This window comes from Camelus dromedarius, chromosome 36, assembly GCF_036321535.1.
Source record: "Camelus dromedarius isolate mCamDro1 chromosome 36, mCamDro1.pat, whole genome shotgun sequence".
In the NCBI taxonomy this organism is placed as follows: domain Eukaryota; kingdom Metazoa; phylum Chordata; class Mammalia; order Artiodactyla; family Camelidae; genus Camelus; species Camelus dromedarius.
This window is the reverse complement of record NC_087471.1, coordinates 7,732,627-7,747,500: the sequence shown is the minus strand read 5'-3', so window position 1 is coordinate 7,747,500 and position 14,874 is coordinate 7,732,627. Positions and strand designations below refer to the sequence as shown.

At 45.2% G+C, this 14,874-nt stretch overlaps 1 protein-coding gene across 1 annotated transcript in view; it reads left to right on the top strand.

Annotated features, from left to right (window-relative positions):
- Positions 1-14,874, top strand: part of EBF2 (EBF transcription factor 2) — a 182,225-nt gene that overhangs the window by 86,215 nt on the left and 81,136 nt on the right. The gene's annotated exons all lie outside the window — the stretch shown is intronic.

Here is a 14,874-nt window from a genome sequence, read left to right as displayed (position 1 = left end):
GAGGGGGTGGATTCCATCCAGTGGTGGCGCCATTTATCACATTCAGTTGGATGGATTCTGGAGCAGAGAATAAAGGCCCGTACAACGTGGGACCTGGCCCTGCGCTCGCAGCTGGTAATCCCGGCCTGGACGGGCCTGGGCCCCGGCTCCCACAGCCGCTTCTCCCAGCCAGCGGGGGAGAGTCTAGCTGCTGGCACTGTCAATCCAACACCTTTTTATGAGTACTAAATTTGCAAAAATAATAAATGAAAATGAGGTTGTGTGCCATTTCAGCATGTGTTCTATATAATGAAATAAGATGGCGATATCAAATTACTGGCTAATTTAATTGACTGGAAAAATCAATTTCTAAAAATGCCAAATAATTTCCAAATCAGATAGATTAGGGAAGCAGCATCTATTTTTGGTTTTCATTTGGGGAGAAGGACATACAGCATGCTCAGAGATTTTTTTTTTTCTTTGAAAATGTGTGAAAACTACTTTGTTCTGGGCTGGGGTATCAGCTCAAAGTAGGGGTGGAGAGGGAAAGAAAGCCCTTTTACTTTTATTTCATTTCTGAATTGTGCTTATTTTATTCTGGTTTCTTTATATCTATTTATGTTAAAATTGTGGAGGATTGGCCTCATTTGTTAACTGGCCTATGACTTACGCATTTCTGGTACATTTTGGAGCACCAAGCCATTGAAAAGATTGCCTGAAGGTTGCCAAAACCCTAAGATTGTGGTTCTATGCCTGAGGCGGGTGATGACCAATTATGGTGACATCTTTGACCCTGGGTCAATGGTTTAACAGACTTTAACCCATTCCTCCCTGAAGAAGACACACTGTTTTTGTTATTCATTTAGCTCTAGTAAATCTTTCTCCTGAGCATCAATACTCAGATGCGGCAATGGATAAGGTGTCCTTAATGGTTACTTCTGTCCCTCTTTGACCAAACTAGATGAGCTGTTCAGGGCAGTGATCAAAGGTGGCTTGGCTGCCTGCCTCAGCCCCCAGGAGCCTTCTGGAACACGGGAGCATTTAGATTCTGAGGACCCTTGTGTCGCAGATGCATCCTTTATGCAAAGATTCTGCATGTGCTTTCCAGCTCTTCATTGTAATTGAAAAATGAGACCAATTTTGTACATTTCTATTATTCGTTTTAATAACTGTGTACAAATCTGATATGGGATGGGCATGGGTGATGGCAGCCAACTTGTTTTAGCAAATATGGAATTTGAGAGACCACTGTATGAGCTTAATGGAAGACAGGTCTTTGCAAAAGTAAAGGAGCCTAGCATTCTATTATTTATCAGTCAGTGATAAAGGGGGAAGACAGCCAGTTTAGGGGGGTGGCTCATTTCAGATGCTCTGATTAAGGAGGCTGCCCTTTATCAAAGCTGCTCATCAGACGATGTTCATTAATACGTTTCTAGATGGACAAGCTCTGCCCTGTTGTCTTCCTCAAGTGAAGCCTCAGATCTGCTTGGCCTTTTGCTTACTGGTACAGTTTTTATTTCAAAAGGTGATGAGGTTAATGCTTCTAGAAATAATGATTTACCCCTTAACTGATTTTAAAACATGTCACCCAAAATGTCACCCTGTGTGGTACTGATGAATGCCCCTAGGCCAGCTCTTGGCAAAACTGTGAAGTAGGCCAAGTTTATTTTTGTCTTCCCTGGCCTCCTCCAAATGTGGTCGCTTTCCATCCTTTCAGGACCATCTCCCTTTTTTTCTTTTCCCCGTACTCCCAACCCCCTCTTCCTCTACTTCCCATAATATTCTTCTAATGTCCTTGATTTTTTTTTTCTTTCCTGCTGATGAAGGAATGATCCAGAACCTTCACTCACGCTAAGGTACTAGTGACGTCTTTTAGGGTACTTCAGGGTAACTTGACCTTGTTAAGTTCCTTGCATTTTAAAAGAACGCGAAGAGGGCCACCTTTAAACTCACGGCGGGGATCTCTGATGGCCAACTTCAGGATTGGTAGGAGGAATGTTTTATCAGGGTCTTGCAGGTCTGCAACGTTTTTATTTAGCCCAGTTAGTGGTTCCAAACTATGTGAGGCCTGTTGTTAAATAGAGCGAATATAAAGAAATCATCGGATTCCCAACCTGATGATGGGGGTGCTTTTAATAACTCTTAGCTGGGCAATGGAGGAAGTATCATAATACAGCAATTGTCAGGCACGCTGGAGCCAGACTGTTTGGCTTGAATTGCAACTCTGCTTCTTTCTAGCTGTGTGACCGTGGGCAAGTTACTTGACCTCTCCGTACCTCTGTTCTCAATTATCATATAGGAACAAGAATGGGTGGTTATGAGGATTAAATCAGTTAATATATATATAGGGTTGGAGAGTGCTGGGCCTTTGTATAGCCCTCAATAAATGAGAACGATGATGAGGATGAAGATGACTGAGAACATTTGAAAACAGAAGGGCATAGCTGTGCCAGCCCTACTTTTTGCTTAGCTGTGCTATCTGGTGAGCGTTTGGATTCCTAGATCATTTGCAGTAACCCCCCGGCTGCCCAGGAGTCTGCAGCCATAGTCGGAGTCTGGATTCAAGGCACACCCTGGCTGGCCTCCTTTCGCAGAGATAAGAAAAGGCCGAGGCAGTGAGCGCCAATGCAGGATTAGACCTGAGAACCCCCAGAGTTCCCAAACTCGGGAGCTCCGTGAGATGCGTTCATCTTTCAGTTAAGGCTCTGTTTATTTCCCTGGTGTTCAGGGCTCAAGGAGGGACCACTATTTCCTTTCCTTTATGAGTCACGGTTCTGTTCTGTCATTTTGGGAAGGGCCTCAGGCCCCCTCAAAAGTGTTATCACTGTACAATTATCTCGAGCAAAGGCACACAGACAGCAATGAGCATTTCCTTTTTAATGTAGTTATAAATGTCGCGTCAGTTTGAGATTTAGGAAAGCGATCAGGAGCTTCGTTTCCTACTCAAACAGGGTGTAATTAGAGTGGGACCCTGGGCCCATGCCTCACAAGACGTTGTAACTGGGGAAGGTAAAGCAATGAGCTGGTTTGCTTCCTCTGGACCTGAGGGGTATCAGGGAGAGGAGCGCCTCTTGCCAACTGTCTTCTAAGCTGTTCTCCGTGGTTGCTCGTTCAGAGTCACAGGATTGGTTTGTTTCCCCAGAGTAACAGTGCCTGCTCTCCAGAGAAATAACACGTTAGAGTTTTCACTCATCCACAGAACCCCTGAGCCGGGGCGAGTGTGTGTGGCAGGAGAGACACTCACTGCACGTTGTCATTTTTGGTTGCTTCAAGACAGGCCAGGGAGAAATCAAGTCACTGAGAAAACCCGTTCCCTTAGGATTAACCTCTAATCAGATTCTACCTCCCAAGTAGGGGAGACTTGGAGAATGACTCTAGAATGAATGAATGCATGCATGCTTGGCCAACCAAGTTCTTTGGAAGAACTTTCTGGCATCACTCATGCCCTTAAGAAACGTTTATTGCACATTGTCCATGTAACAGACTTTCGGCTCTTTGGGTACATTGAATGTCACCCTGTTCTCCCAAGGGTCTCAGTTCAGCTAGGGAAATAGACAAAGAAACCAAAAATGACAGAAGAGCATGGAAGTGTTTATTGAAGGTCTATACCGAATTTATAGGAAGGGCACCTACTACCTCTGCCTCGGAAGAAAGTGGAATCATGGATAATTTCCCAGAGTGGGTGAAGCCCAGACTGGGTGAGGAATAAAGGAAGGTTACCAAAGCAGGGAAGGAGAACTCAGGAATGGCATCCAGGTAGAAGGAACAACAAAGGATGTGCAAAAGAGAAGGAGGCTGCGCTGCATTGCAAAACTTCCAGTAGGGCTCACGCTGAGTCTGGGGAGGGTGGGAGATGTCAGTTACCAAGGGACTCCTAGGCCAAGTATGGACCCTGGTCTGAATGCAGTGGTGGTGTTGGGGGTGGCTGAACAAGAATTTAAACATTTTAAGGCAGGGGGAAGGTCACCTGAATGAATTTGCTTTTGACTAAGAGATGGAGTGTGGAGCCAGGATTGTGTATGGGGGAGAGCCTGGAAGCAGGGCAGCCGACTAAGGGACCTTTGGCTAATTCAGGCAAGAAGTGATGGAGGCTTGAACAAAGGCATAGCAGTGGACTCTGAGAGTAGGCGGCAAGCCTGAAAGCTATTTTGAGGCAGAATCAGCAGGATTTGAATGGATGCGAAAGTGAGGCAGCCGGAGAAGTCTGGGCTGCCCTCCGGGTTTCTGCCTCGGTTGACGGATTGGCTATTGAGGGTGATGTCATCCTGAGGATAGTTTGGGAGTAGCTGCTGGTTTAGGTCATGGAGACGGGGTGGGTGGAGGACACAGATGCCGTCTCTGTAGAATCCAGAAGAATCAATCTTTCCCATGAGTGGCAGTTGCCTTGCCCCACCAGCCCAGATGACTGTTTGGAGAGCTGGGAAGTCTTTGGCACTTTTCCACTTTCTTTTTGTTCACTTCTCTCTCAGCAGGCGTTTTTACGTATGGTAGGTGACGCCATCCCAGGCCTTGGAGATGTGGTCGTGAATACGGTACAGGTCTTGTTCCCAAGGTGTTTATGTGCTGGTCTCTTTCACATGTGTCCTCCTCAGCCTGCCCTGATCTGGGCGCACACTCACTGTGTCCCACTCCCGGAGGGAATTTCTTCTCAGTTAGCTGCTGCCTCATTCCAAATACACGGTTGCCGATAAAAGCTTAGGAGATTTGGCCATTCTAAGAGGGTACGCTTTAATAGGAGATTCTGGAAATTGAAGAACGCCTTATCAGAAATGATTTATTCCCATGGTGGCATTCCCCCATCATACCAGGCAGTGGGAGAGATGCTTTTGGTCCGTGAGGATTTCCTGGTGCTTCAGCAGGCAAGCCACCAAGACGGTGTGCTGCTCTGCTCTCACCCTGGGTTTCGCCCTGGACCAGCCCTGTGCTCGTTCTAAGGCCACACCTCAGCATTCTTTATTAATAATAAAAGGCTTTCCTGCCTTTGGCATGAAAGAAAGACCATTCTAGGAAGTTCAGGAGTCTTGAATTCTTGTATAACACCAGGAATATAATTTCCTTTCCTCCTCAATCAATTTAGTTACCCTCCAGCAGCATTAAAAATTTAACAGAGCTGGAATCAGGGTGACCTTCCTTCCAACTCTCTGTATTTTTCCCCCCATAATCCCAATTATAGACCCATTATTCAGGGGCCCTTAAAGGATGGTATTATCAGAAACAAACTCCACAGGCTTTCACTGTACCCCTGAAGCCAAACACAGCTGAAGTTGAAAGAGACATAAAGTAGAGGAAGAAAGAAATCGTTGATTCTGTACAAATGATGCCACTCTCCCCACATCTTGATTTTGGGACAAGAGACTCTCAGAGTTGGGTGAACCTGGGCAAAAACTCTTTTTGCTTCTCTAACCAGGAGATACAAGAGGATCCATTCAAGCCAAGAGCTTGAATAAAATGAGAGTAAGATGCAGGAGAAATACAGAAGAGGGTGGCATCTTTGCTTGGGTTCTCTTAGCCTAGCTGCCCCTGAAGGCAGAAACACACCGAGTTCTAGAGGGGAAGAAATGTTAGAAAGTCCCTGGTCAGACCACCACGTAAACATGGACTGAGGGAGACACGGCCTAAAAGAAGCTCACATGCAATAATGCGTAAGTAGGTGTTAGGGTCATCTTTGGGGCCACGGCAGAATACTGACACGCTGAGCCCATGACAAAGAGAGAATTAGAATCATGCAGGCCCTGAAACGAGGTCACCAGGACCCATAGTCCAGGTCATGGACCTGGAGAAGATTGGAGTAAAGGAGTCTGAGGTGGGAGGAGAGGGGGCAATAAAGCAATCTTCACATGCTTGAAAGACGATCGCATGGAATAAGTTCACGTATCAAACTCTTGGGTCATAAAGTCCAATCTGTTGTTTGGTTTTGCATTTGAGGCACCTGAAGCCCAAAGAGTTAAACAACTTTCTTAAGAGCAGGCATCCTCTCCTCTCCAACAGAGGCCGCAAGTCAGGATGCCTCTAAGGCCCCGAGTCCTCAGCTGGATACACCACTGCGCTTAACAACTGAATCATCACGTACATTCTTTGAGGGCCAACCATGTACTGTGCTCAGAGGGATGCAAACAGCATCTTTTGACCTTTGCCTATGAAAACTCCTAGTCTTCTCAGGGGACAGAGGACTGGCAGCCATGAGGAATGAGCTGGTCAAGCAGGCAATACCAGAGGTCTAAAGAGACACAGGGTACGAGATGTTCCTAGGGGTGCAGAGATGAGGAAGATTACTTCATCTGAATGCTGGGTTTCCAAGTTGTCTATAGATGGTAGGTTGTAAGTTTCTGGTTAGCTCTCTGTCGTCTAAGTCACACTAGCTTGTGGCTCCTTGGAGAGCTGGAACCCTACTTCTGCTTCTCTCTTATCCCCAGGGAGCACCCAATCCAAGCTGAGCAAAGAACAAGAGCTTAGCATCACTTAAGTCAAAAATGTTTAAGGAGATGAATTTTTTATGGAGATGTCCTCGTTTTTAAGCCCATATGTTCAGACAGACGTTTTTGCAGGGGGAACAAGAGTCCATTTGGGGTGTAGCTGGGGGGCCTCAAATCTGGAGCATCCTGGGCCCCATGCTCCCCCAGGTCTTTTTCCTCTGGTTGAAAGCTGATAAGGACAGGTGTGGTCCCTCAGGGTATCAGGATAATCATGGGAATCCTCTGGTATCTTACTCTGCTCTATTTCCAACAAGGAATGGGAAGGAGGAGAAGAATGTTCCAGAATGTTCCTATCAAAATAGGCCCCTCTCCTAGCGTTTCGGCATTTGGGTTAGGAATTATACTGGGAAGAACTGCATTTTTCTGGGGCTGTCCAGCTTCCCATGTAAACCCAGAGGGTCCAATTTTAAGAGGTGGACAGTTGTCACCTAACCTAGGAGCCAGATCTCTGGCACTAAAGCAGTCACCATCTACTTTTTTGAAGACCAACCAGGTCCATGATGCTGTGCTAGCAAGATGGGAGAGAGAAAGGGACAGAGAACTAGGAGTCAGGAAGCCTCGTTTTTCAATGAGATGTTCCCATCAGACATGGCTTCCAGAGTCTACTCTTGTCTAACAGTTTTATTCCTTCGAAGAAACAAATATTTGGACATTAGTCCCATTCTGCCCCTACCCAGTTGAGACAAGGTGCTGAAGCGCACAGAGAAAAGAGCCCTGGCAAATTCCTCTTGAAGATCAACTCTAGTTTGCAGGCACGTTTCATGGAGGGAAAATCCTGTCCTCGAGGTACTTGCCCCTTCACCGAGGCTGAACGCACACCACACACACAGCACACCATGCACACTACACACCACGCACACAACACACCACATGCACTACACACCACGCATGTGTCTACAAACCATCCTCCAACCTGTTCACGCCAAGCCCACAAGGCAGCCTCTGACCAACAGAAGAGCGTATACCATAGTCATTGAGTTCTGTGTCACCAAAGGGAGGCAGCAGGGACAGAGGGGCAGCCCCGCTCTCCCAGTGGCCCTGGGCCTTGAAGCCCCAGCCTCCTCCCTTAATTACAAGGAAAGGAGACGTGTGTAAAATCTCCAATTTAGGCTTAGGTCAAGTGAGAAAAGGCTCTCAGTTTCCATTTCCAGAGCGATTTTGCCTTCTATGTATCTCTCCAGGCGCCTGAGAAGGGGCTCGGGCTTAAACTCTGCTCTGGGTGACCTTACACAGCAGCTAATCTCCGTGGAGCCTCTCTGAAAGGGGGAGAAGCCCCACGGGGATGTTGTGTCCGCTTACTAATGACTGTAAAAGGCTTGGGAAGCCCCCAAGTACCGGAGGAATGCTGCTCCCAGCAAAGGAAGAGGCAAACAGCGGGTTTCCAGGACACGGCAGCTTAAGCCTTGCTTCTCACTGAGTGGAGGAGTTTGCAGCTTCTCGCAGCCCTGAAACGGACCTAGCCGGACCGTTTTTCAGACTCTTTTAAGGACCCAGGAACTTCTAGGTAACAAAAAGCTCAACCCTGGAACGGGGAGAAGAAGAATGCAGAACAGGGGTTTGGGGGAGGATTGAGAATATAAGAAAGCGAGTAAAGGGAGGAGATGGCTATAAAATCCTCTTACTGTGTCAGAGCAGCTGCCAAAATCCAAGGCACTGGAAGGGGAGCTGCTGTAATTAATGAATATGTTGGTAGATGTATTAATCCAATAAACATTTATGGAGTTTAATATATTACACATCTTTACATATTATTCCTGATATATGACATTTGTCATGTGTAATCTATCTATTTATTTTTTTCTCATGTCAAGTACTAAGGCGCAGTTAAGTCCCTCAGAAGAACCCTTCAGTATTTCCCATGATCTAAGCGAGGGCACATTGACAGGCATACAGTGCTAGCCATTCGCAGTGTCCGACTGCATCGTGGACATACATGCCCAGAGTGAGCACCCAGAGTGACTGCAAAGCGGTGAATCCACAAACCGACACTCTTCCCATACCTGGTGGTCACCCCACAAGCCCAGGCTTGCTTTCTTACTTACTTGTTTCCCAAAGTGAAAATGTTTTTTGTTACCAGTTTTCAAAACTATAAATTATGAATGTCTCCAAAAAGCATCCTACAACCGAACCAAACACAAATTACAGATCATCTTAAAAAGATTAAAGAAATTGAATGCTTAACTACATTGTAGGATTTATGCCTTGTCCGTCTGTTTCCAGCTTCCCTGGAAACACCTCTTTTTCTTGCAGATCTTGTTTACTCCCCAGGTTGAGGACTGACAATGGTCCAACATAATACTGAGGGCCTGAATTATACATTTATCTGAAAAAAGGTGCCTGATTCAGCCGACCATCTAACCACACCTCCTTCCTCCAAGATACACACCAAAGGCAACTACAAAAAGGTTATATTAGGATACAGTTGCTGGAGGTGGCGGTTACAGGGTTAGTTTTCAAACCAGCAGCTATGCTTGGGGCTCATTCTGTGTCTCCTGATGGGATCCATTGTTCTTTCTAAGACTTTCCATGGTGGGCTCACCTCTGTTTTGAGTCTCAAGATACCATCTTACAAGTTTCTCTCCAATGTCCATCTTCTCCACTGGATCATGAGTTCCCCGAGGGCAGGAACATGCTTTTCCCTTTCCTGCCTGCAGCGCAGTGCTGAGCAAATAATAGATACTCAATAAACATTTGTTGAATGAACAGGTGATCCATAATTTAGCCACAGTATGGCCAAAAATAGAATAAAAGTTCAGGCCATCTTAGGAACGGAAATATTTCACTTTGCACACTCCCACTACATTTTAACAAGTTTATTACAGTGTTACCAAAAAAAAAAAGTTTGGTGACAGAGGGAAATTTTGTAAAGAAGGAGAGGAAGAGGACAGGGCCAGTGGGCCATGGGTGCAACTCTTCTGACAGCAGCCAGCAGTCCAGGAATGTAGTTGAAGACTTCTGGTCAACCTGGGTCTCTGTAATGCTTCTCCATGGCATAAAGCACAGACTAAGGGGTCAGATGGTAGAGGAGCCATGATTTCTGTTACCCTTCCTTTCCCAAGCTCCTTGGCTTCTTCTGTTGTGCTATTGTCCCATCCAGTACCATCCCCTGTGAAAAAAAGTCAGATGGGAAAGGTGAACATAAAGGAGGCGGGTAGCAATGAGGTCAGGACACCAGTTGTCATCCAACCACCCAAGCAGTGGAAGCATGGGGGTGGGGAGGCCCCAGGGCCCAGAGAGGATGCCTTGACCCCACTGCACACCCTTGAGGTTTGGTGTCACACCGTATCAACTAACTAAAGAAATAATGCTTGAAAAAATATTTTAGAAATAGAGTGCTATATAAAGTATCATTGTAATTGTTATTAAATCTTGCCAGAGTGAAATATTTCCTTTAGGATGAAGTTGTTTGGCACATGGGAAAAATAATCCTTGCTGTCAGCCTTACAAATAGCTGGCAAACGTTTACTAGACTACCATGTGCGGGAGAAAGGGGGAGGCAATGGTGGATGGGGGTCTCTCTCTACATGTACATATTCCACATGCCCTCCCTCAAGAGGCACATGGAAAAACGCAGTGAATGAAATCATTCTTGCACTCACCTGGTTTAAATCATCACTTGCCTGGTCAAGGGGGCGGGTGCCTGTTTTAGGGTCTTTGAGGAACCAAGTAGAAATCAAGGTTTTCATTTCAGAGGGTCCGCTAAATGATGACTTCTGCAAGCCTCAGTTTCCTTTTTTTTTTTTTTCCCTTTTGGTAAAACAAAAGAACGGAGGAAAATGGCCCTAGAAGTACCTTTCCGTCTCTGGTAACTGATGAGTTAGTGTGATGCTGGTCATACTAACGCGGATCTCTGGGATGCGGAGGGAAGAATGAGTCTAAGAGAAATGTTCAGCGATCTTGGGAAGGAAAGTGCCAAAGAGATAAGGGAGCAGCTCGGGACGGTGTCTGCCTGGAGTCCCAGCCCTGATCCTTCTGCTTGCTTACTGCCTGGACTTAACGCAACTCATCTCTGCCTTTGGTTTCTCCATCAGTATAATGTGTAGCTTGTAGGTCCCACCTCAGAAGGTTGCTGTGATGCTCGAAAGAGTCATATGAAAAACTATTTCATATGATGTCTTCAGATATAAGTCATTGCTAACCCTGGCTTTGCACTAGCTTCAGAGGAATGTGGGGCTGCCCAGAGATTTATTTCCCCCCAAGATCTTCTCCAGTTCTAAGAGTCTATTCTTTGTGACTATATTTCCAAGTAGTTTGGGAAACACTGACTAGCTCTGCATCTTAGAATCATCACATATACACATATTTTCAATTAGAAGGGGCTTAGATGTCACCTAGGCCAACACACTGAGTCATGCAGACATTCCCTCTGTGGCATCTTTGACAATGGATTCGTTATCACGGTAGGGATCGCTTGCCTAACAAGGGAGCTGACTTTGACCTTGAGCAGTGTTACACTTTAGCATGTTTTGCTCGTGTTGAGCCAGATCTGCTCCTTGGTAAATCCTGCCCACTGGTCCTTCTTCCCAATTTCTGGAATCCTAACCCATCTAAACTTACTTACATGAGTTCCCTCTCCAAGTCCTCTCTTGTCTAGCTTCATAACCTTCCCTCTGCTCCACAGATGAAGAGGAAGAACAAAGTGAAGTCACTTTCCCCGGTCCTATAGTGGGACACATCAGAGGAGGATGAGAACTTATGACATGGGGTTTCACAACTGCCGCAGTACCCCTGCCGAGCCACGTAGAAATAGTCTTTCAGCTGATGTTGGGAAGCCCCTGCTTCATTTTTCCAACAAACCACAATCCATTGCTTTGTTTTGGATTCCTTGGTTTAGCTAATAAATGTTTTCATTACATTCATCATAAAAGGTTTTTCTGGTTGACCAAGACAAACTCATTAACACACATGTACGCGCACGCTCGCGCACACACACACACACACACACACACACACACACACACACATACAGCCAACATATAACCAAAGTGATGTGTCAGGAAACTGGGGAAAGCTGTCCTACATTAATGTGTTTACATTGAACTTGAAACAATACTAGGAAAATAGGTAATACACAGACACAGAAGCAGTGTCTCTGAGTTTTGAAGTGCTGTTCTCAGCTTGAGTGGCTCCAGTGATGTACAGTAAAGGAACGAGGGGAGAAGGGTCACAGAGCAGAAGAGTTAGGGGCACTTGGGCTTTGTCTGGTTGGAATATGGAATGTCACCCTGGGCCACTCACTTTTTAATTATTAGATATTTACTTATGAGTGATGTCTCTGCAGCAGGAAAGTGCACGGTGGTTGTGTTTTGTGTGGAACAGCAGGAAAAAGACTGGGAAGAAACACAGGGGCACTGTCTCGCTTTCTAAGCAGCCGTGGAGGGATGGCCAGGGTCTCTGAGAAGCTCAGCAGTGAAGCGAGGAAAGCAGCGGTTGTGACTTCTTGATATGAACAGGCCATTCTTCCCTTAGCAGGTCTGTGGTCCGCTGCGGGGAGCTGTAGACATCACTGAGGACTCATTGCCTCCTGGCAGTGCTGACTGTGTTTTTCAAATAAGGAAACCGACACCCAGGCAGTTGTAGTGCCTCATGTTACACCGCTCAGCGAGCCAGGCAGAGCCAAGCCCAGAGGTCAGGCCTTTGAGTCTCAGTCCAGCTCTGTCCCCACTGCATCCTGCAGCAGAGTAGATGACTTCGTTCTTACTGTCCAGAGGATGGACACCCTGAACATGGTGGTCCCTTCCATCCTTGTGACAGCACACAGAGTTCATGCGTTTCATTCAGCCACAAAGAAAATCTTATCGTTAGTTCCTTCAGCTGTCGAAGCTCAAAGTCACAATTGCTTTGGATGGATTTCTCATTTTTAGATTTAGTATCTTACTGGGTTCCTATATTTATCTTCTGTGTTTGCTGGAAATGAAGGCAAAATTTTAACAGTTGTACAGATAGAGCAAAAAGGAAAAAGAAAGAAAGAAAAGAAGAAGGAAGGAAGAAAGAAGGAAGGAAAGAAAGAAAGAAAAAGAAAGAAAGAAAGAAAGAAAGAAAGAAAGAAAGAAAGAAAGAAAGAAAGAAAGAAAGAAAGAAAGAAAGAAAGAAAGAAAGAAAGAAAGAAAGAAAGAAAAGGAAGGAAGGAAGGTAGGAAGGTAGGAAGGTAGGAAGGAAGGAAAGAAAAAGAACAAATTAGGCTTTTTTTTTTTTTCAAAGTAAGGGAGGAAACATAACATTAACACAAAGGAACACTTGTACTAAGAGTAGGTGGAGAAAGGCATCTGAAAAATAATACCTCAAGATGCATTGAAACATTTTAGGGAATTAGGGAATTCTGATCTCCTGAAAAAAAAAAAAAGAAAATTAATATTAAAGACAAGCTGTGAGTTTCCATCTGGCCTTGCCGCTTTCGACTAACGCTTCCATGACGGAATTCATCTGTCCATCAACTGTCAAAAATTCTCCTGTCAGTAAATCCCACGACACCCCAGCGAGCCCACCCCGCTCAAAATATTCCATGCCACAAACTATTCCGAATTCTGAATTCTTTTTTTTCACATCTCTGTTCTAGAAGACATAAAAGTTGTGGCTTCCTGCCCCCTACCTTTTTCCCTCTTCCTTTCCCCCAAACCTCTCTCACCCTCAACCTCTAGTGTAGGGGGTGGAGGAACGTGGGTGGAAAATTGGGGGAGCCCTCAGTCATTTGGAGATTGTGTTCCCACCCAGATCCTTCTGAGTTTTTCCACCGGAGTCTGACAACAGACAGCCCACATCTGTTTTAAAACACTGAGTGGTTGTGAAGTGTGAACTCCCCACTGTTTAATGTAACTACATGACTATTTAATGTACACAGTGGTAGAGCCGCTCAGAATGCCAAACTGTTGTGACATGCCTGAAGGACATATATAAACATAATATACTGGGGTTTATTGTGACAAAGAGCATCGATGCCGCAAACAGGGGATCTGTTTGTTCACCAGCAACATCAAGTGAAAAAGGAAAAGCGTTTGCGAGACCCTTTCCCCCAGCGCGTCACTCATGTCAACGGTGAAATTGATACGGGGCTAATGAATCAATAAATCCAGAATGGGTGTAACATGCCCGATTTTAATAATTTCTAATCCAGAATTTCAAAACCACTTATCTTTTAAATGAATCTGAGCCCAGCATGCAGAAGGAATTGGGAGAGAGGCCAGAGAGGAGTGGGAGAGGGGGCCGCTGGAGATTTCAGCTTCTTCCTCGAGACTTTGTTCACTTTTATGGGTGTTAGGGGAGACTGGGTGACATTTTGGTGCTACTTTTGGTGGATTTGGGGGCCGTAATTTTCTGCAGATTGTCACAGATAGAAAAACATCCAGCTGCTCCTAGTGTTTAATAAACTAAATAAGAGGGAAGACATTATGGCTCTGCAAATATATTTCATTTTTAACATGTTTCTCCCAAAGGTGAATTCTTGTACCTCCTGACATCTCATTAATCAATTGATCAGAATCCGTTATTTTACATCTCATTCCTGCAGTTCTAATTAACCTTTGCTAGTTAAATACTCACCAATATCAACTCCAGTTGTAACCTCCTTTCCTCGAATCCAAGCATTTCAACAAAAGCTTTCCTTTTTCTCGGTCTTTAATTAGGAATTAAGTGGAAAAGATCTAGAAGCTGTGCGGCATCTTTCGGGGATTTTGGAAACCTAGAATAAAATCTTTAGGTAGGAAAAACGTTCGAAGATTACGCTGTGAGTAGGGTTTGAGAGTGTGGACTCGGCTGTTCTTGAATATACTTTTAGGAAAGTACTCTTTTTTTAAAATCCCAAGTTGCTGTTTCTCAGAACATAACTATTTCCATGGAAAACAAAACAGAACAAAACAAAACATCCCCGAAACAACAACCAAAAAAAAAAAAAAATCCCTTTGTGAATGATACCAAGAAAGAGAAAGGGAGATTGGTTTTGAAAATAAATGTTAAATTGCTATTGGCGTTGGTATTTAAGTCAATACTATTTTAACACAGACCAAGATTCAACTTCATCTATTATTTCTAGATTGAAAACATCAAGGCCAAGGTCTTGCTATTAGAAAAACTTACTCCGGCCTCTGATGAGCGTGTTTTGGGGTTCCCATGATTTGTGCATTGCCGTGTCTTGTGGTTCGCATAATTTTTGCTGATAACTTAGCAGTCGCCGCGGGAGTGAATCTGAGAAGGCCTTTAAAACAAAACTGTGAATGCTTTCCTGTTTGCCTTAGACCCTCAGCCTAAGTCCAGGCTGCAGAAGGACGGTCCCAGGCACTGAGGACTTAGCTTACAACACAGATTTTAAAAGGACCCTGTAGGGAAGGCATCTGGGGAGAGGAGCCGGGGTGGAGAAGCCCAACGACACAGCAGCGAGGGGAAAGACCATTTTTGCGGGGCGGGCAAACGGGGAGTTTGGGGATAAGGT